At 38.5% G+C, this 24,723-nt stretch overlaps 1 protein-coding gene across 9 annotated transcripts in view; it reads right to left on the bottom strand.

Annotated features, from left to right (window-relative positions):
* The window catches only part of PRKG1 (protein kinase cGMP-dependent 1), a 1,415,798-nt gene that overhangs the window by 389,656 nt on the left and 1,001,419 nt on the right, over positions 1-24,723 (bottom strand). The window lies entirely within an intron of this gene.

A 24,723-nucleotide genomic window follows, 5' to 3' on the forward strand; every position in this document is an offset into this window, starting at 1 on the left:
AAGACACAGCTTTACTGACAACATGTTCAGCACTACAAGCATGCATTCAGTAACACTGGAAGTTTCCCACTTTCATCAATCTCTCCCCAGCTAGATAAGGTCTGCCTATTATGATCTCTTTTATCCCTTTCTGCAATTGTAATTAGATTATTAGTCAGATATTTGCTACTGGCCATCCTCACTGCCAAAATCAAATGCCACAAAAATAAGACCTGTATCTATTTTGCTCAGTTCCTATATTTTTAGTGATTCGTTAATAACAACTCAAGAACATGTGTCGAATAAAGTTATGAAATAGATATACAAATGCTTCCTAGGACAGTTATAGGGATCAGATCAGACAGGATGGAGAAAAAATGTCCAGATTCATAGCAGTTCCTGAAAAATGTCTTCTCAGCTTCTTATTAGGGAAACTCATAGACCAGCAAGGAAATATTGAATTATGTTGAATATACAAATCAATGAAACTTATTTTCTATGGATAATGATAGCAGCTTTAAAAGAAAAAAAAAAAACCTCATTAACATAAAATTCTTGAAAATCCACTCCACTAGAAAATCTAACTGGGATGTGGAACTAAATTCTCATGTAACCCTATTTCAATCTTGAGTAGAGAAAAGACTATAAATGAGTGAATATACATTTGTATGTAAGGTATTTTATTAAAGACTGATCTTCAGATAAACTCAATCTTTAGGTAAACTGCTACAGAACAAACATATTTAAATGAGTTAGATGAGTTGGATGAGATTTATCTTTGGTTTGTTGCTAGAGGACAATGGTTTTGGCTTGATCAGAATAATACAATGTAAGAAGCCAGAACATAGTGTTTGGATATAAGCATGAAAGTTTTACTGTTAATTTGTCACTCTGATTCCCATTACTTAGTGTAAAGCCTATTGATAAAATCCTAAGGTTTTATGCAGAGGTAAAACAATTCATCCAGGACCATCTGTTCTACCAGATTTACTGCTATGGTCTGAGCCACGTGGGTTTTAATTTCCAGAAGGCAGTCTATTTCAGCAGCTGGATGAAATACATCAGAGAAAGAGAGGAAGACAGAGGAAGCTGTTTCCATGAGTTATGCAGGTTGAAAAAGCTAGTCCTTCCGTGTTCTTTTAATGAGCTATATATTTCAGTTTCTTCTGAGATGTAAGAATAATTAGAATATTTCTATCCCAGTGGGTATTTATGAAAAACACAAACTACAACTGAGTTTCCTCATTTTATTATAATTGGCTGCCATCTTTAGAGAGCCCTAATACTTCTGTGCCAAGTCTATGTCAAGCCACTCTATATTTTCAATTTCATGAGCATTCTTAGTCATGAGAAAAAAAAAAATATTTGCATGACTATGTACCCACTAAAGAAAACAAAAACGTTAAGTTTTAGGAGGGCATTTTAATAAATTATTTTTTACAATTTTACTTCGTTTTTAAAAATTCAGCTTTATTTAGGTATAATTGACAAAAATGTAAGATATTTAAAGTGAACATAGTGAAACAAGTCCTCTCATCCAGTTAACCTAGTCAATTATCACATTTGTCACCTTGTATATTTATTCTTATGTACTTTTCAAACTTAAAAGTTGTACTCTCTTTGTAAATTTCAGTTATACAGTATAGTGCTATCAACTATGGTTAGAAGCTGAAACTCTGTAATCTATTCCCCCTGCTTCTCAGTCCCTGACAACTACTGTTCTATGTTCTTATGAGTTCTTCATTTAGATTCCACATGTAGGTGATGCCATGAAGTGATTTTCTCCCTCTGTCTAGCATAATGTCCTCAAGGTCCACCCATGTAGTAGAAAACAAAATAGCTGGATTTCCTTCTAATGTATTATTTTATATTATACAATAATATTCCATTGTCTGTGTGTGTGTGTGTATGTACGTATATACACACATGGACTTCCCGGGTGGTTCAGTGGTAAAGAATCCCACTACAATGCAGGAAAAACAGGAGATGTGGGTTTGATCCCTCGATGGGGGAAGATCCTCTGGAGGAGGGCATGGCAACCCACTCCAGCATTCTTGCCTGAAGAATTCCATAGACAGAGGAGCCTGGTGGGCTACAGTCCACAGAGTCACAAAGTGTCAGACACAACTAAAGTGACTGAGCATGCACATATGTACACACACACACATGATCTTCACACACACACATACATATACATGATCTTTTACAATTTTAAATGCTTCAAAACATTCAGTGCCATTTATTATCAATAAAAATTAAGGATTATTTTAAAGAAGAAACACTAAAGAATTCTTGGTAACAATTTAAGCACTTTCAGATCTAACAAAATGCAAATCAATTAACAGGAAATAAACAGACTTATCAAAGAACCATTGTTAAAGTCATCCCTGTTATAGCTAAAATAACTAGGATCTTGAGACTCTTGTAGAGGTCATAACACAGTACAGATAAGAAAGAAAAAGGAAGAACATTTTTATCTGAATGACTATCATGCTGATGACTTGAGCTACCCACCCCACAGCAGGCTTCCCTGGTGTCTCAGATGATAAAAAATACACCTGCAATGCAGGAGACCTGGGTTCGATCCCTGAGTTGGGAAGATCCCCTGGAGGAGAAGGACATGGCAACCCACTCCAGTATTATTGCCTGGAGAATCTCCATGGACAGAGGAGCCTGGCGGACTACAGTCCATGGGTTGCAAAGAGTCAGACACGACTGAGTCACTAAGAACAGCAGAAGAGCACACTTCACAATAAAATTATTTTAAAATACCTCGTGTAAGTTTTAAAACCATGCCATATTCTTTTAATGACTTAGAAGTGAAGCAATAATATGAATAACCTTTGATTCAGTGACTTCATTTATTAACTAACTTTTTACTATGAAAAATGTCAAATAAATGGAAAGGCTGAAAGAAGAGCTCAAGAATCACCTGTATCCCCACCACCTAGATTAGCAACTGTTAACACTGTGCCATCTTTATCTGCCTTCAATCCATCTAACTTTATATGCATATTGATAAATAGGTTTACAGATATTTTTGATGATAATCTGAAAGCAAATTATAGGTTTCATGAAATTCCATCCCAAATATTTGAGCATACAGATGTAAAAATAAGAACAATTTAAAAATACTATTATGTTACTTCTGATATCATTTTGTGCCCAATTATCCAAAATTTAAAGAAAAGGAAACAAATTTTTCATGTAAACATGATGAAGTTTTTAAGCTTAAAATTGTTTGGTACACCTTTTCAAAGTGCAAATGAAGAAGCAAGTGAAGCACCTGACGGAATGAGCTACCAAACTGCATTGACTGGAGAAGTCACATCATCAGTTCAGTTCAGTTGCTCAGTCGTGTCCAACTCTTTGCAACACCATGAATCGCACCACACCAGGCCTCCCTGTCCATCAACAACTCCCGGGGTTCACTCAGACTCACGTCCATCAAGTCAGTGATGCCATCCAGCCATCTCATCCTCTGGCGTCCCCTTCTCCTCCTGCCTCCAATCCCTCCCAGCATCAGAGTCTTTTCCAATGAGTCAACTCTTCGCATGAGGTGGCCAAAGTACTGGAGTTTCAGCTTTAGCATCATTCCTTCCAAAGAAATCCCAGGGCTGATCTCCTTCAGAATGGACTGGTTGGATCTCCTTGCAGTCCAAGGGACTCTCAAGAGTCTTCTCCAACACCACAGTTCAAAAGCATCAATTCTTCGGCACTCAGCTTTCTTCACAGTCCAACTCTCACATCCATACATGGCTATTGGAAAAACCATAGCCTTGACTAGACGGACCTTTGTTGGCAAAGTAATGTCTCTGCTTTTCAATATGCTATCTAGTTTGGTCATAACTTTTCTTCCAAGGAGTAAGCATCTTTTAGGAGGCCAAAAAATAAAGTCTTGGAGAACTGACTTTGCTGAATGACTGCTGGAGAAGCCAGTAAAAGAAATTATTGTACTGCCTCTTTTCAAAGACACTGTACTTTGCTGAATTAAAGATTTTGCTGCAAACACAAAGATGGGTGAAAATCTTGTCCACAGAATTGCACTTTTGCCTTATAAATGGATTAATCAGGCATGGCGGGACTAGCTCTTTGGCTGCTATTCATTTGACATCAGAATCAACCAATCATTAAAGTTGACTGCATATGAATACTTGGTAATAAACACGAGTGGTGCTGAACTACATAGCTGGAATAACTTTTCAAGTGGAAGAACTATTGGAACTGAGTGGGGCCCTATGGAGCTCCATGGCATGGAGGTCTTTTTTTTGTCCCTGTTCCCTGTAGACAAAACTCATGACCTTTCTTGAGTTCCAAAGGGAAGTTTCTAACAGTTGCTCTTCAAGAAAATTGGAGATATCAAGGGAATATTTCATGTAGAGATAGGCACAATAAAGGAGAAAAATAGCAAGTATCTAATAGAGGCAGAAGAGATTAAGAAGAGGGGGCAAGAATACACAGAACTATACAAAAAAAAATCTTAATGACCTGGATAACCATGATGGTGTAGTCACTCATCTAGAGCCAGATATCCTGGAATGAGAAGTCAAGTGGACCTTTGGAAGCATTGCTATGAACAAAGCTAGTGGAGGTGATGGGATTCCAGCTGAGCTATTTCAGATCCTAAAAGATGATGCTGTGAAAGTGCTGCACTCAAGAAGACAGCACATTTGAAAAACTCAGCAGTGGCCACAGGACTGGAAAAGGTTAGTTTTCATTCCAATCCCAAAGAAGGGCAATGTCAAAGAGTGTTCTAACTACTGCACAACTGTGCTCATTTCACATGCTAGCAAGGTTATGCTGAAAATCCTTCAAGCTAGGCTTCAGCAGTACATGAACTGAAAACTTCCAGAGGTACAAACTGGGTTTAGAAAGGGCAGAGGAATAAGAGATCAAATTGCCAACATTCGTTGGAGCACAGAAAAGCAAGGGAATTTGAGAAGAACAATTAGTTCTGCTTCATTGACTACACCAAAGCCTTTGACTGTGTGGATCACAATAAACTGTAGAAAATTCTCAAAGAGATAAGGATACCAGATGACCTTAGTTGCCTCCTGAGAAGCCTATATGCAGGTCAAGAAACAACAGTTAGAACCAGACATGGCACAATGGACTGGTTCAAAATTGGGAAAGCAGTAAGTCAAGGCTATATATTGTCACCCTGCTTATTTAACTTCTATGCAGAGTACATCATACAAGATGCTAGACTGGAAGAATCACAAAGTGGAATCCAGATTGCTGGGAGAAATATCAACGACTTCAGATACATAGATGATAGCACCCTAATGGCAGAAACCAAAGATGAACTAAAGAGCCTCTTGATTAAAGTGAAAGAGGAGAGTAAAAAAGCTGGCCTAAAACTCAACATTCAAAAAACTAAGATCATGGCATCCAGCGCCATCACTTCATGGCAAATAGATGGGGGGGAAATGGAAGCAGTAAGAGACTTTATTTTCTTGGGCTCCAAAATCACTGCAGATGGTGACTGTAGCCATGAAATTAAAAGACACTTGCTCCTTGGAAGAAAAGCTATGACCAACCTAGACAGCATATTAAAAAGCAGAGACATTACTTTGCTGACAAAGGTCCATCTATGATTTTTCCAGTAATCATGTATGGATGTGAGATTTGGACCATAAAGAAGGCTGATCACTGATGAGTTGATGCTTTCAAACTATGGTCCTAAAGAAGATTCTGGAGAAGGCAATGGCACCCCACTGTAGTACTTTTGCCTGGAAAATCCCATGGATGGAGGAGCCTGGTAGGCTGCAATCCATGGGGTCGTGAAGAGTCGGACACGACTGAGCGACTTCACTTTCACTTTTCACTTTCATGCATTGGAGAAGGAAATGGCAACCCACTCTAGTGTTCTTGCCTGGAGAATCTCAGGGACGGGGGAGCCTGGTGGGCTGCCATCTATGGGGTCGCACAGAGTCGGACATGACTGAAGCGACTCAGCAGCAGCAGCAGCAAAAAAGATTCTTGAGAGTCCCTTGGTCAGCAAGGAGATCCAACCAGTCGATCTTAAGGGAAATCAACCCTGGATATTCCTTAGAAGGATTGAAGCTCTAATACTGAAGGTAAAGCTCTAATACTTTGGTTACGTGACTCGAAGAGTTGACTCACTGGAAAAGACCCTGATGCTGGGGAAGACTGAAGACAAGAGAAGAAGGGGGCAACAGAGGATGAGACAGTTGGATGGCATCACCAACTCAATGGTCACGAGTTTGAGCAATCTCTGAGAGATAGTGAAGGACAGAGAAGCCTGGCATGCTGCAGTCCATTGGGTACAAAGAGTTGTACAGGACAACAACAATAATCAAGAGAGAAGCAGCCAGGAAAACACCAGAGGCAAAATTAAAGGGACCAGAGAAGACCATCAAGATTAGGAGATCAAAGGATTAAAGGCACGCAAGCCCTGTGTGTGTTAAGTCGCTTGTGCGACCCCATGAACTGTAACCCACTAGGCTTCTCTGTCCATGGGATTCTCCAGGCAACAATGTGGGTTGCCATGCTCTCCTCCAGGCTCCCCACACACCTAAACCTTGTCAGAGATCCCACCCTTGGACCATTGTTATAAATCCCCTCATCAAATCCTCTGGGCGTTGTGACACATAGCTGTTCCAGGCAGGAACCCACTTTGTCCCCCTTTTTCCAGCAAAGTAATAAAGCTATCCCTTTCTACTTCATCTAAAACTCTGTCTCCGAGGTTCAGTCTGGCGCTGGCAAACAGAGAGTTGAGCTTTCAGCATTATTATGCTGCACTGCGGTGCAAAAGCAAAGCCCCCGCAACACAAATTACGGCAGTGACGCCCAGTGTGTGTGTGCTAAGTCACTTCAATCATGTCCAACTCTTTGCAACCCTATGGACTGCAGCCCACCAGGCTCCTCTATCCATGGGATTCTCCAGGCAACAATGCAGAAGTGGGTTCCCATGCCCTCCTCCAGGGGATCTCCCCAACCCAGAGATTGAACTAGAGTCACGTTATGTGTCTGGAGGTTCCACCGAGACTTGAACTTGGATCACTGGATTCAGAGTCTAGAGTGCTAATCACTACACCATGGAACCCTCGTGTACTAGTCATCATTATATTCTTATACTCACATTATATCCTTTACTCACTATATATGGAATATCAAGTATAGTAGTCAGTATAGTCTTATACACACAGAAAAAATTGATAAAGTAAAAACCTAGTTTTACTTTAAACTGTTTTGGTGAAACATAGTTATTAATTGTATTGAATTTTAACCCTTGAGTACACTTCGTTTTAATATTCTATATGACAAAATGGCAAACATACAGAAAGTGTCTCTGCTGCTTACTGAAGTAAAATGGTTTTCTCAAGAAAAATCCCTTGTATAATTGCTGTGGTTGCAAGCTGAATTAGCCACTTTCTTATACAACATAAGTTTTTACTAGGCAAAAACCATAAACTGTGCTTATTCAGACTTGAGTATTTGGCAGATAATTTTCCAAAAAAAAACAAAGTGAGACTGTGACTTCAAGGGAAACAACTGCTAGTGTTTGCTGCCAATAATAAAATTCTAAGTTTCAAATGAAAGCTCAAACTTCAGAAAACTTTTATCTGCCACTGTGGGCTTAACGGTTTTCTAATAATTGAATACTTTTTTGATGGGATCATTGGTGAATGTTGATATTAACAAATGTGATTCTTTTGGTATCATAAATTTTATAATTTCTGAACCAGTATTTTCCAGATGACTAATGTATGATGTTACAAGGTCATGCAGGGAAAGAGCTATTCCAAGTACAAGATGGGTAAACAGATTACAATTTAATAAAGTATGAAAAGTTCATTGATATGGTTTCAGATTTCACATTACAACTAAGTTGTAAGAAAGTGCCCTTTGCTGGGCTTTGGTGTAGTGTCAAATAAGAATGTCCACTGTTATCTGAAAAGGCCATTAAGATACTCTTCCCTTTTATGCTCCACATCTTTGTGAGGCTGGTTTTTTTAAATACTTGAACAAAAAAACCCAGAAATTCAACAGATTGAATAACACTGAAGCAGATATGAGAATGCGCTGTCTTCTAAGGCAGATACTGACAGACTTGCAAAAATATAAAAATCGTTTCTTTTCACTCTTGTTTGTTTTGGAAAATTTTTTCATTAAAATAGGTTATATTAATATGTGAAAAAAATTGAAGTTTTAGTCACTCAGTCATGTCTGACTCTTTGTGACCCCATGGACTATACGGTCCATGGAATTCTACAGGTCAGAATACTGGAGTGGGTACCCTTTTCCTTCTCCAGGGGATCTTCACAACCCAGGTTTCAAATCTAGGTCTCCTGCATTGCAAGCGGATTCTTTACCAGTTGAGCCACAAAGGAGGCCCAAGAGCTTATCCCCATCTTCCCAAACCAGGGTTTGAATCCAGGCCTCCTGCACTGCAGGTAAATTCTTTACTATCTGAACCACCAGGGAAGACCAAGGTAATATGTGTTATTATTTTTTTGCCCCAAGAATTTTTGTTTGAGTATTTTGTTTGCAACACACTACATTGGAGGAGAAAGAGGCTGAGGATCTCAAAGACACAGAGTTAAAACCACATTTCCCACAGAACTTTGGAACAGCTATGAAGGGGCATGTGATAAGATTCCCAAGACAAAAAGTAGTACAGAGGTTTCTACAAAGTGATACAAAGCTCAGTTACAAATACATATTCTGGAATTCAGAAACTGATACCTCTCTTAATGAAGGAAAACATTATAGCAAAAAAGAAAGAGTGGTATGCTGAATGAGGAGACAAATCAACAAGCAAAAAGCTTCTAATATTTTGAAAGAAAAACTTCAAAGACAAGTGCTCATTACAATCCACAAGATAAAATCAGTTATTTGGTAGGACTGTCACAAATCTACACACATTTTTTAATTAATTTTTTTAACTGCATCCTATGAGGGTATACTTAGTATACCCTATGAGGGTATACTTAGTATTATAGGAAACTGACTTTGTTTCACAGTTACTATATACCAAATTTATATTTCTGAACTTTTTTAAATTACTTAGTAAATACATTTTTTAAAAATATGCTTATTTTTAACTCAATATAGTCAACATCAATAAATAATACCCACATGAGATTTGGAAAGAGTAGACTTAACAGAGGTGGTAAGAAGGGGTTGAGCTCTGCTATATTTGGGGAGTAGAAACAACATGATTTCTTAGAAGGCTAAATGTGGGATAAGAGATAGAGGAGACAAGGATGACTGTACAATGGGAAGGAGCATATAAATGCAGGTTAAATGTTTTTCACATTGAATAAGCAATTTTTTTTTAACCTACTCAGTAGCAAAGTGTTTGATTTTATCAGAAGATCTCAGTTTTTAAATATAACCAGAGAGCATCAGATATAGCCCTATATTTTATTTATTTTTATTTTTTTATTATAAATTTATTTATTTTAATTGGAGGCTAATTACTTTACAAAAATGTATTGGTTTTGCCATATATCAACATGAATCTGCCATGGGTATACACGTGTTCCCCATCCTGAACCCCCCTCCCACCTCCCTCCCCGTATCATCCCTCTGGGTCATCCCAGTGCACCAGCCCCAAGCATCCTGTGTCATGCATCGAACTTGGACTGGCGATTCATTTCATATATGATATTATACATGTTTCAATGCCATTCTCCCAAATCATCCCACCCTCTTCCTCTCCCAAGGAAGATATCTCTTCAATAAACACTTCAAGAATGTCCTAACCTAGAACAAGACATACAGAGTTATATTAATTATTTTTGGGTAGCATTTGGAAAACAATAGCCTCTTCATTATGACATGAGAAATCAGCCTTGTATTTAGTTTACTGACAAGAAAATTGACACATATTGTTTATTTCAGGCTTCCTACAGTTCATACTAACTAAATACATGCAGATGTATCTGGCTTACCAAAGAAATCAATTTCTATTGATGAATCTACTTTATTTTTTTTTAATTTTATTTTATTTTTAAACTTTACAATATTGTATTGGTTTTGCCAAATATCGAAATGAATCCGCCACAGGTATACACGTGTTCCCCATCCTGAACCCTCCTCCCTCCTCCCTCCCCATACCATCCCTCTGGGTCGTCCCAGTGCACCAGCCCCAAGCATCCAGTATCGAGCATCAAACCTGGACTGGCGACTCGTTTCTTATATGATATTATACGTATTTCAATGCCATTCTCCCAAATCATCCCACCCTCTCCCACAGAGTCCAAAAGACTGTTCTATACATCAGTGTCTCTTAATTGAAAGAATTAAAGTAAGCGTCCTTCTTAATCTTACAGGTATCTAATCTTTACCCTTAGTAAGCTCAGCAAAAGGTTTTCTGCCCTCAACATACTTTTTTCTCTTAGTTGAATCATTTGGCATTGATCTTGGTTCATTCTATTATTCAAGCCTTAAAACTCGTCTTTCTCTACCCCCTTCCTCATTTCCCACCCAAATATACTTCAGATTTATTTTATATCAGCAGCATTTAGTCCTTATCACACAATGGCTCCAACCCTTTAATAGTTGCCTATCATCTTGCACCAGATAATAAAAATTAGAATTTTTTTTCTTGCATGTAAGAATACTTTAGGTAAAACAAACCATTATAGAGACATGAGGCATAAATTTTACTCTCTGTGTGATAAATATAAACTCCTTACCTAGGAAGACTCTATAGTGACTAAGCATACGTACTTTAGAATAAAAGAGAACAGCTGAATTAGGCTCTGCTACTAATTATCAGCTATGCTTTTAATAATTAAACTTCACTAGGTTTCAGCCTCCTTAGATTAAAATAAAAGGGAATAATACCACCTACTGCATAGGTCAGTGGTAAAAATAAGCTAGATGGTAGATATAAGACATTAAAAATGTACCTGGCACATAGTACATTTGCACCCACCAAGACCCTGATGCTGGGAAAGATTGAAGGCAGGAGGAGACAGGAACCACAGAGGATGAAATGGTTGGATGGCATCACCTACTCAACGGACACGTTTGAGCAAGCTCTGGGAGACGGTGAAGGACAGGAAGCATGGAGTGCTGCAGTCCATGGAGTCGCAAAGAGCTGCACGCAACTGAGCGACTGAACAACAGCAGCAACAACAGAGATGCATTTTTTTCTGTCCTAAATGTTAGCATTATTTAACACATTTAATGATTCAAACAAACTTTCTAATGCATCAGAAATGAATCTTAATGTAGATTCAGGAGTGCTGACAAGATCCATGTCTTCATTTTCTTAAAGCAAATTATATTTGGAGTATCAACCCTTGTTTTTTAATGAGCTATTTAATCACATTCATTGTTTAGCTCTTCTTCAGGGTCATACCTGAACCCAGGGGGCATGTCATGCCCAGAAGGTAGGGGATAAAGTCTCTTATTTCTCTGCTACTATGGTCATAAAGAGCCCTTGAAGTCACATCTCTATGTTTTTTTTCGCCCACAGAGGAGGAAGGAATCCTTTGGTCAAGCTAGGAACTCTGGTGCTTCCCCTTCACCTCCTTAGGCACGCCCATGCAGAGGAACCCACTTTTGGGGAAAAAATATATATGTGTGCATGTGTACATATATATATGTGTATATATGTGTATATGTGTGTATACATATATATGTGTGTGTGTGTGTGTGTGTATAAGATCCTCCCCCTTATCTTTTGACCCCAGATAATTCTTTATAGTCTCTTTATATGAATTTAGGCTTTAAAAATAGATAGGCATTATCTTTTAGAAGTTTCTAGGACTGAGCAAAAACGGAGATTAAAAAAAAACATGCAAAGACCCTATGACACTGCCTTAAAAGGTGTAATATAGGGGGAAATATTTCAATAATTTATACCTGAATAAACTATCTTCCAGATCCCCTCATTTCAGGACCCTGATTCCCCATGCGAGCACCATCCACTACAACCAACCTTTCCCCACACACAATGCAGCCACCTTCATGTAAACACTTGGACACAGAGTTGGGTAAAATGGCAGGGAAGGAAGAAAAGATCTGGGAAGAGGTTTCTAAACAGCTAGAAATGAGCTCGGGCCATTTGGGAAGAAAATTCCAAGATGCTGATCTTGGCATGTGGATTAGGAGGGTCAGAACACATCCTCTTGGCTCCTCACTAACAGCATGGGTGTACCCAAAAGAAATTAGAGAGGAGTCCTTAAAAAGTAAATAATTCAGAGGTAGGCAGCTCCTAGAATGGTACCAGTTCCTCTTCCCTAGTTATCCATTCTCTTCTTGCTCTTACTGAGTGCTGCAGCCAGACACTGCCTTTCCCTACATAAGCCTAAGCCAAATGCATTTTGTTATGTAAACTCTTCAGGTACATTCTCCACATCTATTTATTCACTCGCAATGTCTCCATTTAAATAATTAATGGTGGCATAAAATTTAAATTTTTTTTTTCAATGATTAAAAAGAGAAAAATCTATGAAACCATTATCTCTGCTACTCTCATTAAGATAAGAGTTATATTCTCATCAATTAGGTATCTTTAACATCACCATAACTCTAGGAGTATGTGCAGAAGATAGGCAAATCACTTTAGCTCAGTGAATCTTCTCACATTTTCATCTGTAACACAGATATAACAATTTGAGGCTGAATAATCATGGGGTGGCTAAGAGTCGGACACGACTGAGTCGGACATGACTGAGCGACTTCACTTTCACTTTTCACTTTCATGCATTGGAGAAGGAAATGGCAACCCACTCCAGTGTTCTTGCCTGGAGAATCCCAGGGACGGGGGAGCCTGGTGGGCTGCCGTCTATGGGGTCCCACAGAGTCGGACACAACTGAAGCGACTCAGCAGCAGCAATCTTAAACAAACACCATTAAATAATATGAGAGAATGTATGTGAAATTGCTTTTCAAATTAAAGCCCTAGACAAATATCAGTGGTCAAGTTTCATGTTAAAATAACAAAAATCCTAAAAGTATTATTTTGAAAACCATCCTCTAAAACTATGTTATAGTCAACTACAAACTTTTAGATTTGATTATAAAGTTTCCAATTCTGCAGATTCATTTTCTAAAGCAACTGTCAACCTCTTAGGCCAGATCCTTGCTCAAAATGTCCTAGGTCAGTTTCCAAATTAAAAAAAAAAAATCAGGTTAAATAAGTTATGTACTGAGATCCAAGAAATCAATGAATTATTATAAATTACAATAAAATATACACAACAAATATATCATTTTAAGTGCACAGTGCAATGGCACTAAGAACATTCACATTGTTGTACAACCATCACCACTATCCACCTACAGAACACGTTCGTCCTCACAAACTGAAATGCTGCACCCATTAAAAAATAACTCTTCATCTCTCTCCTTCTAGCCTCTGGCAGCCACCATTCTACTCTTTGATTCTATGAATTTCAGTATTTTAGATATCTTATATAGGTAGAATCATGTAGCATTTTTCTTTCTGTTGACTTATTTCACTGAACATAATGTCCTCAAGGGTCATCCATGTTGCATATTTCAGATTTTCCTTCTTTTTCTAGGTTGAAGAGTATTCCATCACACACACACACACACGAGTATATATATAGATATCACAGTTTATCTATACACTCATTGATTGACAGATATTTAGGTTGTTTCTACATCTCTGCTATTGCGAATAGTACCACAGTAAACACAGGAATGCCAGTATCTCTTAAAAGATCCTGATTTCAATTCTTCCCAATACGTATCCAGAAATGGGATTGCTGGATCATACGGAGGCTCTATTTTGATTTTTTGAGGAAACTCTATATTGTTTTTCACAGTAGCAACTGTACCATTTTGCATCCCTTCAAACAGTGTGCAAAAGTTTCAAAAGTTTCCATTTCTCCATATCCTCATGAACACTTTTTTTTTTTTTTAATAACAGCCATTCTAACAGGATGAAGTGAAATCTCACTGTGGTTTTATCAGTCTTTGAATTCCCACATATTTATGTAAACTTCTTTAAGATTCAGCTGAAGGACAAACCCTTGAGAAATGGTTCCTGGCAACTTCCTTTCTCTATCTAAGTAGGTATCTTGCCTAAATAGCACCTACACTTTTACTTTGCTGCTGCTGCTGCTAAGTTACTTCAGTCATGTCCGACTCTGTGCGACCCCATAGACGGCAGCCCCCGTCCCTGGGATTCTCCAGGCAAGAACACTGGAGTGGGTGTTAATATATTTGCCTTCTCAAAATAATGTATAAACTCTGTGAAAGCCCTATAGTATAGTAACTACGAGCATGGATTTTAGAATCATAAAATAAAAAGATAATTTTGAAACCCAGTGCCTCCACTTCCTGGCTATGTAACTATGGGCAAGTTATTTAACACCAGAAAGTTCATATTCCTTAGTCAGGGAATGAAAACAACAAAATCTAGCTCTTGGAGCAGAGTGTTAATAAATAAATATATATATATATATACACACATAAATGTGGTCCTTGGTGTGAGTTCTTTTGGAGGTCGCCATTAGCCCTACTATAGAGCCTCTGGACTCCAGGGATGGATCAACTCAGGCAAAACAACTAACAGCGAATGAGAACAGGACCACTTATCAGCACACAATTTGACTAAACTTTTACTGGACATTGTCTTGCCCACCAGAGAAAGACCCAGTTTTACCCACTGCCAGTTCCTCCCATCAGGAAGCTTGCACAAGTCCCTTAGCCTCTTCTACCAGAGAGCAGACAGGAAAATCAAGAATTGAAATTCTGCAGCTTCAAAGACCATGATCATAGAAAGTTAATAAAAATGAAATGCAGAGGATTATGTTCCAGATGAAGAACAAGATAAAACCGAAGAAAAACAACTAAATAAAATGGAGATAGACAATCTTCCTAATAGAAGCTGAATGTATTAAGAAGAGGTGGCAAGAATACACAGTAGAATGATACAAAAAAAGTCTTAATGACCCAGATAACTATGATGGTATGTCACTCACCTACAGACAGACATCCTGGGATACAAAGTCAAGTGGACCTTAGGAAGCATCACTATGAACAAAGTTAGTGGAGGTGATGGAATTCCAACTGAGCTATTTCAAATCCTAAAAGATAATGCTGTGAAAGTGCTGCACTCGATATGCCAGCAAATTTGAAAAATTCAGCAGTGGCACAGGACTGGAAAAGGTCAGTTTCACTCCAATCCCAAAGAATGACAATGTCAAAGAATGTTCAAACTACCACACAACTGCACTCATCTCACACACTAGCAAAGTAATGCTCAAAATTCTCCAAGCCAGGCTTCAAAAGTATGTCAACCGAGAACATCCAGATGTTCAAGCTGGATTTAGCAAAGGCAGAAGAACCAGAGTTCAAATTGTCAACATCTGTTGGATCATAGAAAAAGCAAGAGAGTTCCAGAAAAACATCTATTTTTGTTTTATTGTGCTAAAGCCTTTGAAAGTGTGGATCATAATAAACTGTGGAGAATTCTTCAAGAGATGGGAATACCAGACCACCTTACCTGCCTCCTGAGAAACTTGTATGCAGGTCAAGAATCAACACTTAGAACCAGACATGCAACAATGGACTGGTTTCAAATTGAGAAAGTAATACATCAAGGCTGTATATTGTCTTGCTGCTTGTTTAACTTATATGCTGCATACACCATGCGAAATATTGGGCTGGATGGAGCACAAGCTGGAATCAAGATTGCCAGGAGAAATATTAATAACTTCAGATATGCAGATGACACCACCCTTATGGCAGAAAGTGAAGAGGAACTAAAGAGCCTCTTGATGAAAAGAAAGAGGAGAGTGAAAAAGCTGTCCTAAAACTCAACATTCAAAAAACAAAGATCATGGCATCTGGTCCCATTACTTCATGACAAATATATGGGAAACAATGGAAACAGTAACAGACCTTATTTTCTTGGGTTCCAAAATCACTGCAGGTGGTGACTGTAGCCATGAAATTAAAAGAAACGCTTACTCCTTGGAAGAAAAGCTATGGCAAACCTAGACAGCATATTAAAAAGCAAAGGTCCATATATTTACTTTGCCAGCAAAGGTCCATATATTTAAAGCTATGGTTTTTCTAGTAGTCATGTATGGAGATGAGATTTGGACCATAAAGAAAGCTGAGCCCTGGAGAATTGATGATTTTGAACTGTGGTGTTGGAGAAGACTCTTGAGAGTCCTTTGGACTGCAAAGAGATTAAGCCAGTCACTCCTAACGGTTATCAGTCATTATTCATTGGAAGGACTCATGTTGAAGCTGAAGCTCCAATACTTTGGCTACCTGATGAAAAGAACTGACTCACTGGAAACCTGATGCTGGGAAAGATTGAAGGCAGGAGGAAAAGGAGATGACAGGATGAGATGTTTGGATGGCATCACCATCTTGATGGACATGACTTTGTTCAAGCTCCGGGATTTGGTGAGGGACAGGGACGCCTGGCGTGCTGTGGTTCATGAGGTTGCAAATAGTCGGACGTGACAGAACAACTGAGCTGAACTAAGACAACCTTCCAGAATTATAATTCAGAATAATGATAGTAAAGATGATCCAGGATCTTGGAAAAGGAATGGAGAAGATGAAAGAAACGTTTGTCAAAGACCTAGATGAACTAAAGGACAAACAGAGATGGATAAAACATTCAGAGGAGTTAATAACAGAATAACTGAAGCAGAAGTACTGATAAGTGACTTATAAAATGGAATGGTAAAAATCACTGCTGCAAAACAGAATATAGAAAACAGAATGAAAGGAATGAAGACACTCTAAAGAGCTCTGGGGCAACATTAAGCAGAACAACATTAACAGTATAGGGGTCCCACAGGGAGAAGAGAGAGAGAAAGAACCCGAGAAAATATTGGAAGGGATAAATGCTGAAAACTTCCTTAACGTGGGAAAAGAAATAGTCAAACAAGTCCAGGAAGCACAGAGTCCCAGGCAAGAAAAACACAAGGAGGAACACACTGAGACATATAGTAATCAAACTGGCAAAAGTTACAGACAAAGATAAAATATTAAAAGCAACAAGGGAAAAACAACAAATAACATACAAGGGAACACTCAAAAGGTTATAAGCTTATTTCTCAACAGAAACTGTACAAGCCAGAAGAGAATGGAACAATATATTTAAAGTGATAAAGAGAACTTATAACTAAGAATACCCTAGACAGCAAGACTTTTGTCCAGATAGGAAAAAGAAATCAAAAGCTTTACAGACAAGCAAAAATTAGGAGAATTCAGCATCACCAAACCAGCTTTACAAAAAATGCTGAAGGAACTTCTCTAGGCAAGGAACACAAGAGAAGGAAAAGACCTACAAAAAATAAACCACAAACAATCAAGAAAATTACAGTGGGATCACAAATTAGTATCTAAAATATAAATGGATGAAATGCACCAACAAAAGACATAGACTGGCTGGGTGGGTACAAAAACAAGACCTGTATATATGCTTTCTACAAGAGACCCACCTCAGACCTAGAGACTAAGAGCTGGACACTTAGAGACCGAAACTAGAGATGGGAGATGGTATTCCATGCCAATGGAAATCAGAAATAAGCTAGAATAACAATACTGGTAGCAGAAAAAAAAATTCTTTAAAACAAAGATTGTCCTAAGAGATGAAGAATACTATGTAATGATTCATGGTCCAAACCAAGAAAAAGATGTAACAATTTTAAGTATATATGCACCCAACACAGGAGTACCTCAATATGTAAGGCTAAAATTATCCACAATAAAGGAAGAAACTGACAGTAACACAGTAACAGTGGGGAAGTTTAACACCCCACTTTCGTCAATGGGCAGATGATCAAAACAGAAAATTAATAAAGAAATAATGGCCTTAAATGACACTTTGGACTAGTTGGACTTAATTGATAATTTATACAGCATTGTATCCAAAGGCAGCAGACTACACATTCTTCTGAAGTGCACCTGGAACATTCTTCAGGATTGACCACATGCTGGGCCCAGGGTGAGCCTTAGTACATTTAAGAAAATTGAAATCATATCAAATATCTTTTTGGATTACAACACTATGAGGTTAGAATAAATCACAAGAAAAAAGAAAGCTATAAAAACCATGAACACATGGCAGCCAAACATTATGCTACTAAATAACCAATGGATCATTGAAGAAATCAAAGAGGAGGTAAAAAAAAAAAAAAAAAAAAAAAAAAACCTAGATAAAAATGAAAATGAAAGCACCTATGTGCTTTCTCAAAGTCCAAAACCTATGAGATGCAGCAAAAGCAGTTCTAAGAGGGAAGTTTATAGCAATACAGTCTCACTTCAAGAAACAAGAAAAATCTCAAATAAACAACCTAACACTATACCTAAATCAACTAGAGAAAGAACAAATAAAATCTAAAGTTAGTAGAAGGGAAGAAATCATAAAGAGAAATAAATGAAATACAAAGAAAATGATTGCAAAGATCAGTGAAACCAAAAGCCAGTTCTTTGAAAAGATAAATAAAATTGATAAATCTTTAGCTAGACTCATCAAACAAAAAAAAAAAGTGGACTCATATCAGTAAAACTAGAAATGAAAAAGGAGAAGTTACAACTGCCTCCACAGAAATACAAAGGATCATAGTAGACTACTATGAGCAATTGTGTGCCAATAAAATGAACAACCTGGAAGAAATGGACAAATTCTTATAAAAGTACAATCTCCCAAAATTAAACTGAGAAGAAATAGAAAATATGAACAGACCAATCATAAGCACTGAAATTGAAACTGTGATTTAAAAACTCCCAACAAAAGTTCAGGGCATGATGGCTTCACAGGCAAATTCTATCAAACATTTAGAGAAGAGTTAACACATATCCTTCAGAAATTGTTTCAACAAACTACAGAAGAAGGAAAACTTCCAAATTCATTATCATCACCCTGACACCAAAGCCAGACAAAGATATCACAAAAAAAGAAAAGTACAGGACAATATCACAGATGAACATAGATAAAAAATCCTCAACAAAACACTAGCAATCTGTATCCAACAATATACTAAAAAGATCATTCACCATGATCCAGTGGGATTCATCCCAGGGATGCAAGGATTTTTTCAGTATCTGCATCAGTCAGTGTGATATACCACATCAAGAAATTAAAGAATAAAAACCATATGATCATCTCAATAGATGGAAAAATAGTTTTTGACACAATTCAGCACCCCTTTATGGTAAAAACTCTCCAGAAAGTGAGCATGGAGGGAACATACGTCAACATAACAAAGGCCATATACAACAATCCTACAGCTAACATCATACTCAATGGTGAAAAGATGAAAGCATTTCCTGGAAGATCAGGAACAAGACAAGGATGTTCACTGTTGTCATTTTTATTTATCATAGTTTTGGAAGTCCTAGCTATGGCAATCAGAGAAGAAAACAAACTAAAGGCAATCCAAAATGAAAAATAAGAATTGAAACTCTCACTGTTTGCAGATATGATGCTATATATTCATTTCAGTTCAGTCCAGTCGCTCAGTCATGTCTTTGCGACCCCACGGACTGCAGCATGACAGGCTTCCATATCCATCACCAACTCCCGGAACTTATTCTAACTCATGTCCATCGAGTCGGTTATGCCATTTAACCATCTCATCCTCTGTCGTCCCCTGCTCCTCTCACCTTCAATCTTTCCCAGCATCAGGGTCGTTTCCAATGAGTCAGTTCTTCACATCAGGTGGCCAAGTTTTGGAGTTCCAGCTTCAGCATCAGTCCTTCCAATGAATAATCAGGACTGATTTCCTTTAGAATGGACTTTGCAGTCCAAGGGACTCTCAAGAGTCTTTTCCAATACCACAGTTCAAAAGCATCAATTCTTCAGCACTCAGTTTTCTCTATAGTCCAACTCTCACATTCATACATGACCACTGGAAAAACGTTAGCTTTAACTAGATGGACGTTTGCTGGTAAAGTAATGTCTCTGATTTTTAATAAGCTGTCTAGTTTGGTCATAACTTTCCTTCCAAGAAGTAAGTGTCTTTTAATTTGATGGCTACAGGCACCATCTGCACTGATTTTGGAGCCCCCCAAAAATAAAGTCTGTCACTGTTTCCATTGTTTCCACATCGATTTTCCATGAAGTTATGGGACCAGATGCCATGATCTTAGTTTTCTGAATGTTGAGTTTTTGGTTTTTTTTTTATATACATAAGACATCTTTTTAATCCATCAGATAATTACACAGACTATGAGGACGTTTTGGCAACTACTATAAAACATTGTCCTCTGGTGTTGAGGTAGTTCCATATTTATTTATTTATTTATTTTTCTTTTTTTTGTTGTTGATATTATTTTTATTTTATTTTATTTTTTAACTTTACAATATTGTATTGGTTTTGCCATATATCAACATGAATCTGCCACAGGTATACATGTGTTCCCCATCCTGAACCCCCCTTCCTCCTCCCTCCCCGTACCATCCCTCTGGGTCATCCCAGTGCACCAGCCCCAAGCATCCAGTATCATGAATGTTGAGTTTTAAGTCAACTTTTTAACTCTCCTCTTTCACTTTTAACAAGAGGCTCATTAGTTCTTCTTTGCTTTCTGCCATAAGTATGGTGTCAGATGATCCTAAAGATGATACCAGAAAACATCTAGAACTCAATGAATCTGGGAAGGTTGCAGGTTACAAAATTAATACACAAAAATCTGTTGCATGTCTATGCACTTACAATAGAAGGTGGGAAAGAGAAATTCAAGAAACAATTCCATTTACCATTGTATCAAAAACAATAAAATATTTAGGAATAAACCTACCTAAGAAGATAGAAGACCTGTACTCTGAAAATTATAAAACACTAATGAAAGAAATCAAAGACATGAACAGATGGAAATACATACCATATCTGTAGACTGGAAGAATCAATACTGTCAAGATGACTATACTACCCAAAGCAATCTACAGATTCAATGCAATCCCTATCCAATTACTAAGCCTTTTTTCAGAGCACTAGAACAAAAAATCTTAAAATCTATATGGAGACACAAAAATCCCAAATAGCCAAAGCATTTTTGAGAAAGAAAAACAGAGCTGGAGGAAGTAGGTTCCTTGGTTTCAGACTATACTACAAAGCTACAGTCAGCAAAACAGTATGGTACTGGCAGAAAAATAGAATTATAGATCAATAATCAATAAACCGGGGAAAATTCTGAAAGAGATGGGAATACCAGACCACCTGACCTGCCTCTTGAGAAATCTGTATGCAGGTCAGGAAGCAACAGTTAGAACTGGACATGGAACAACAGACTGGTTCCAAATAGGAAAAGGAGTACGTCAAGGCTGTATGTTGTCACCCTGCTTATTTAATTATATGCAGAGTACATCATGAGAAATGCTGGGCTGGAAGAAGCACAAGATGGAATCAAGATTGCAGGGAGAAATATCAATAACCTTAGACATGCAGATGACAACACCCGTACGGCAGAAAGTGAAGAGGAACTAAAAAGTCCCTTGATGAAAGTGAAAGAGGAGAGTGAAAAAGTTGGCTTAAAGCTCAACATTCGGAAAACGAAGATCATGGCATCTGGTCCCATCACTTCATGGCAAATAGATGGGGAAAGTGGAAACAGTGTCAGACTTTATTTTTCGGGCTCCAAAATCACTGCAAATGGTGACTGCAGCCATGAAATTAAAAGACGTTTACTCCTTGGAAGGAAAGTTATGACCAACCTAGATAGCATTTTCAAAAGCAGAGACATTACTTTGCCAACAAAGGTCTGTCTAGTCAAGGCTATGGTTTTTCCTGTGGTCAAGTATGGCTGTGAGAGTTGGACTGTGAAGAAAGCTGAGCGCTGAAAAATTGATGCTTTTGAACTGTGGTGTTGGAGAAGACTCTTGAGAGTCCTTTGGACTGCAAGGAGATCCAATCAGTCCATTCTAAAGGAGATCAGTTCTGTGTGTTTTTTGGAAGGACTGATGCTGAACCTGAAACTCCAGTACTTTGGCCACCTCGTGTGAAGAGTTGACTCACTGGAAAAGACCCTGATGCTGGGAGGGATTGAGGGCAGGAGCAGAAGGGGACGACATAGGACGAGATGGCTGGATGGCATCACCGACTCAATGGACATGAGTTTGAGTGAACTCCGGGAGTTGGTGATGGACAGGAGGGCCTGGCGTGCTGCAATTCATGGGGTCACAAAGAATTGGACACAATTGAGTGACTGAACTGAACTGACTGAATAGGAACAGGATAGAAAACCCAGAAATAAACCCATGCACCTATGGTCAATTAATCTATGACAAAGGAGGAAAGGCTGCATAATGTTGGAAAGAGCCTCTTCAATAAATGGTGCTTACAAAACTGTATAGCTATATGTTTAAAAAAAAAAAAAAGTGAAATTAGATCATTCTTTAACACCACACAAAAAATAAGCTCAAAATGGATTAGAGACATAAATGTGAAACTGGGCACTAGAAAACTCTTAAAAGAAAACAGGCAGAACAATATCTTTTTTGATCCATCTTCCAGATTAATGGAAATTAAAATAAACAAATGGGACCTATTTAAACCCAAAAGGATTTGTTCAGCAAGGGAAACAATAAAAAAAGACAAGCCACATTTTGGGAGAAAAGTTTGCAAATGATGTAACCAACAAGGGATTAGTCTCCAAAATTTATAAATAGCTCATGACACTTAACATAATCAAAACAAATAACCCAATCAAAAAGTGAGAAGATGACCTAAATAGATATTTCTTCAGAAAAGACATACAGCCATCCAAGAGACATGTGAACATCACTGGTGGGAATGTAAATTGGTACAGGCACTATGGAGAACAGTATGCTGCTGCTGCTGCTGCTGCTAAGTCGCTTCAGTCGTGTTGGACTCTGTGCGACCCCATAGACAGCAGCCCACCAGGCTCCCCCGTCCCTGGGATTCTCCAGGCAAGAACACTGGAGTGGGTTGCCATTCCCTTCTCCAATGCATGAAAGTGGAAAGTCAAAGTGAAGTCGCTCAGCCGTGTCCGACTCTTAGCGACCCCATGAACTGTACCCTACCAGGCTCCTCCGTCCATAGGATTTTCCAGGCAAGAGTACGGCCATTGCCTTCTCCGGAAGAACAGTATGAGGGTTCCTTAAAAAAAACTAAAAATGGAACTGCCATAGGACTCTGTAATCTCACTCCTGGGCATATATCAAAAAAAAAAAAGATCCAAAAGGATACATGCCCCCAGTATTCATTCCAGCACTGTTTACAATAGCCAAGACAGGGAAACAACCTAAATGTCCACTGACAGAGAAATGGATGAAGACTAAGTTGTACGTATACACAATGGATTACTACTCAGACATTAAAAAGAATGAAATAATGCCATTTGCTTAAACATAGATGAAGCTAGAGACTGTAATACTGAGTGAAGTAAGTCTGACAGAGGAGAAGAAATATCAAACAACATCCCTTATACGTGCAATCTAAAAAGAAATGACACCAATGAACTCACAAGACAGAAACAGACTCACAGTCTTAAAGAGCAAGCTCGGGTTGCTGGGTAAGAAAAACGAGGGGAAGTGATAGTTAAGGAGTTTGGGATGGACATGTACACACTGCTGTACTTCAGGGCGATAACCAACAAGGGCATACTGTACGGCACATGAAACCCTGGTCAACGCCATGTGGGAGCCTGGAAATGAGGGGAGTTTGCAGGGAGAACACACACATGTATTTGTATGGCTGAGTCCCTTTGCTGTTCACCTGAAATTATTATAACATTGTTAATCGGCTGCTGCTGCTGCTGCTGCTGCTAAGTCACTTCAGTTGTGTCTGACCCTGTGCGACCCCATAGATGGCAGCCCACCAGGCTCCCCCGTCCCTGGGATTCTCAAGGCAAGAATACTGGAGTGGGTTGCCATTTCCTTCTCCAATGCGTGAAAGTGAAAAGTGAAAGTGAAGTCGCTCAGTTGTGTCCGACTCTTGTCGACCCCATGGACTGCAGCCTACCAGGCTCCTCCGTCCACGGGATTTTCCAGGCAAGAGTACTGGAGGGGGGTGCCATTGCCTTCTTGGAAATGCTTTCTCTAACACTGACTTATTCAGAAGACCACACTGTACGTGATCTTTGCTTTGTAAATCTTACAGTGGCCTACACCTGAAGAAAACTAAAATCGGATGAGTTTTTAAACAAATAAGCAAATTATATCTGGTGTTAAAACCAAAAAAGGGAGTGTTAGGACATATTTCTCCATTTTAAATATATGACACCACACTAATGATTGAGAATCAGCCTAAAAGGTTCTGCCCAGATTTTCTACCCAATCTTTAAAACTTTGTGATGAGTGATCCCCTGGTCTCATAGGCTAAGCTTTCTCTACAGTACTGTTTGTCCACGGGCTGTCTTTTGTACCCAGGAAGGATATACCTTCACTGTACCGGGATGTCCTCTGTACTACATCTCTTGTTCCTACTAATAAAATGCCAGTAGTAGTCCTTGTCATTGTGAGAAGCAAAAATCTTCCAGGGATGGTACTGCCCAAGGATTAGAACCACCACTCTGCAATTTCATTATTTTCCCAATTCACTAGGTGAGTTCACTAACTGTTCTGCCTGAAATCTCAAACCCCTGGTACTTACTCAACCTTGCATCTTGCAGTGTCTAGATAACTGTTGCCCAGTAATTTGAACACTGAAAGGCCATCCATTTAAAGTGCTTCTACAACCTAGCTGTCTATACATTGACAAATGGGATCTAGGACTCTTCATCCTTATGTTACGGCTGATTCCAAAGACAAATTATTCAAAACAGTACTTATGAATTCTATTAACAGACAGTCCACAC

Source organism: Bos grunniens, chromosome 26, assembly GCF_055505025.1.
Source record: "Bos grunniens cultivar Pamir isolate PY7600 chromosome 26, Bosgru_T2T1.0, whole genome shotgun sequence".
In the NCBI taxonomy this organism is placed as follows: domain Eukaryota; kingdom Metazoa; phylum Chordata; class Mammalia; order Artiodactyla; family Bovidae; genus Bos; species Bos grunniens.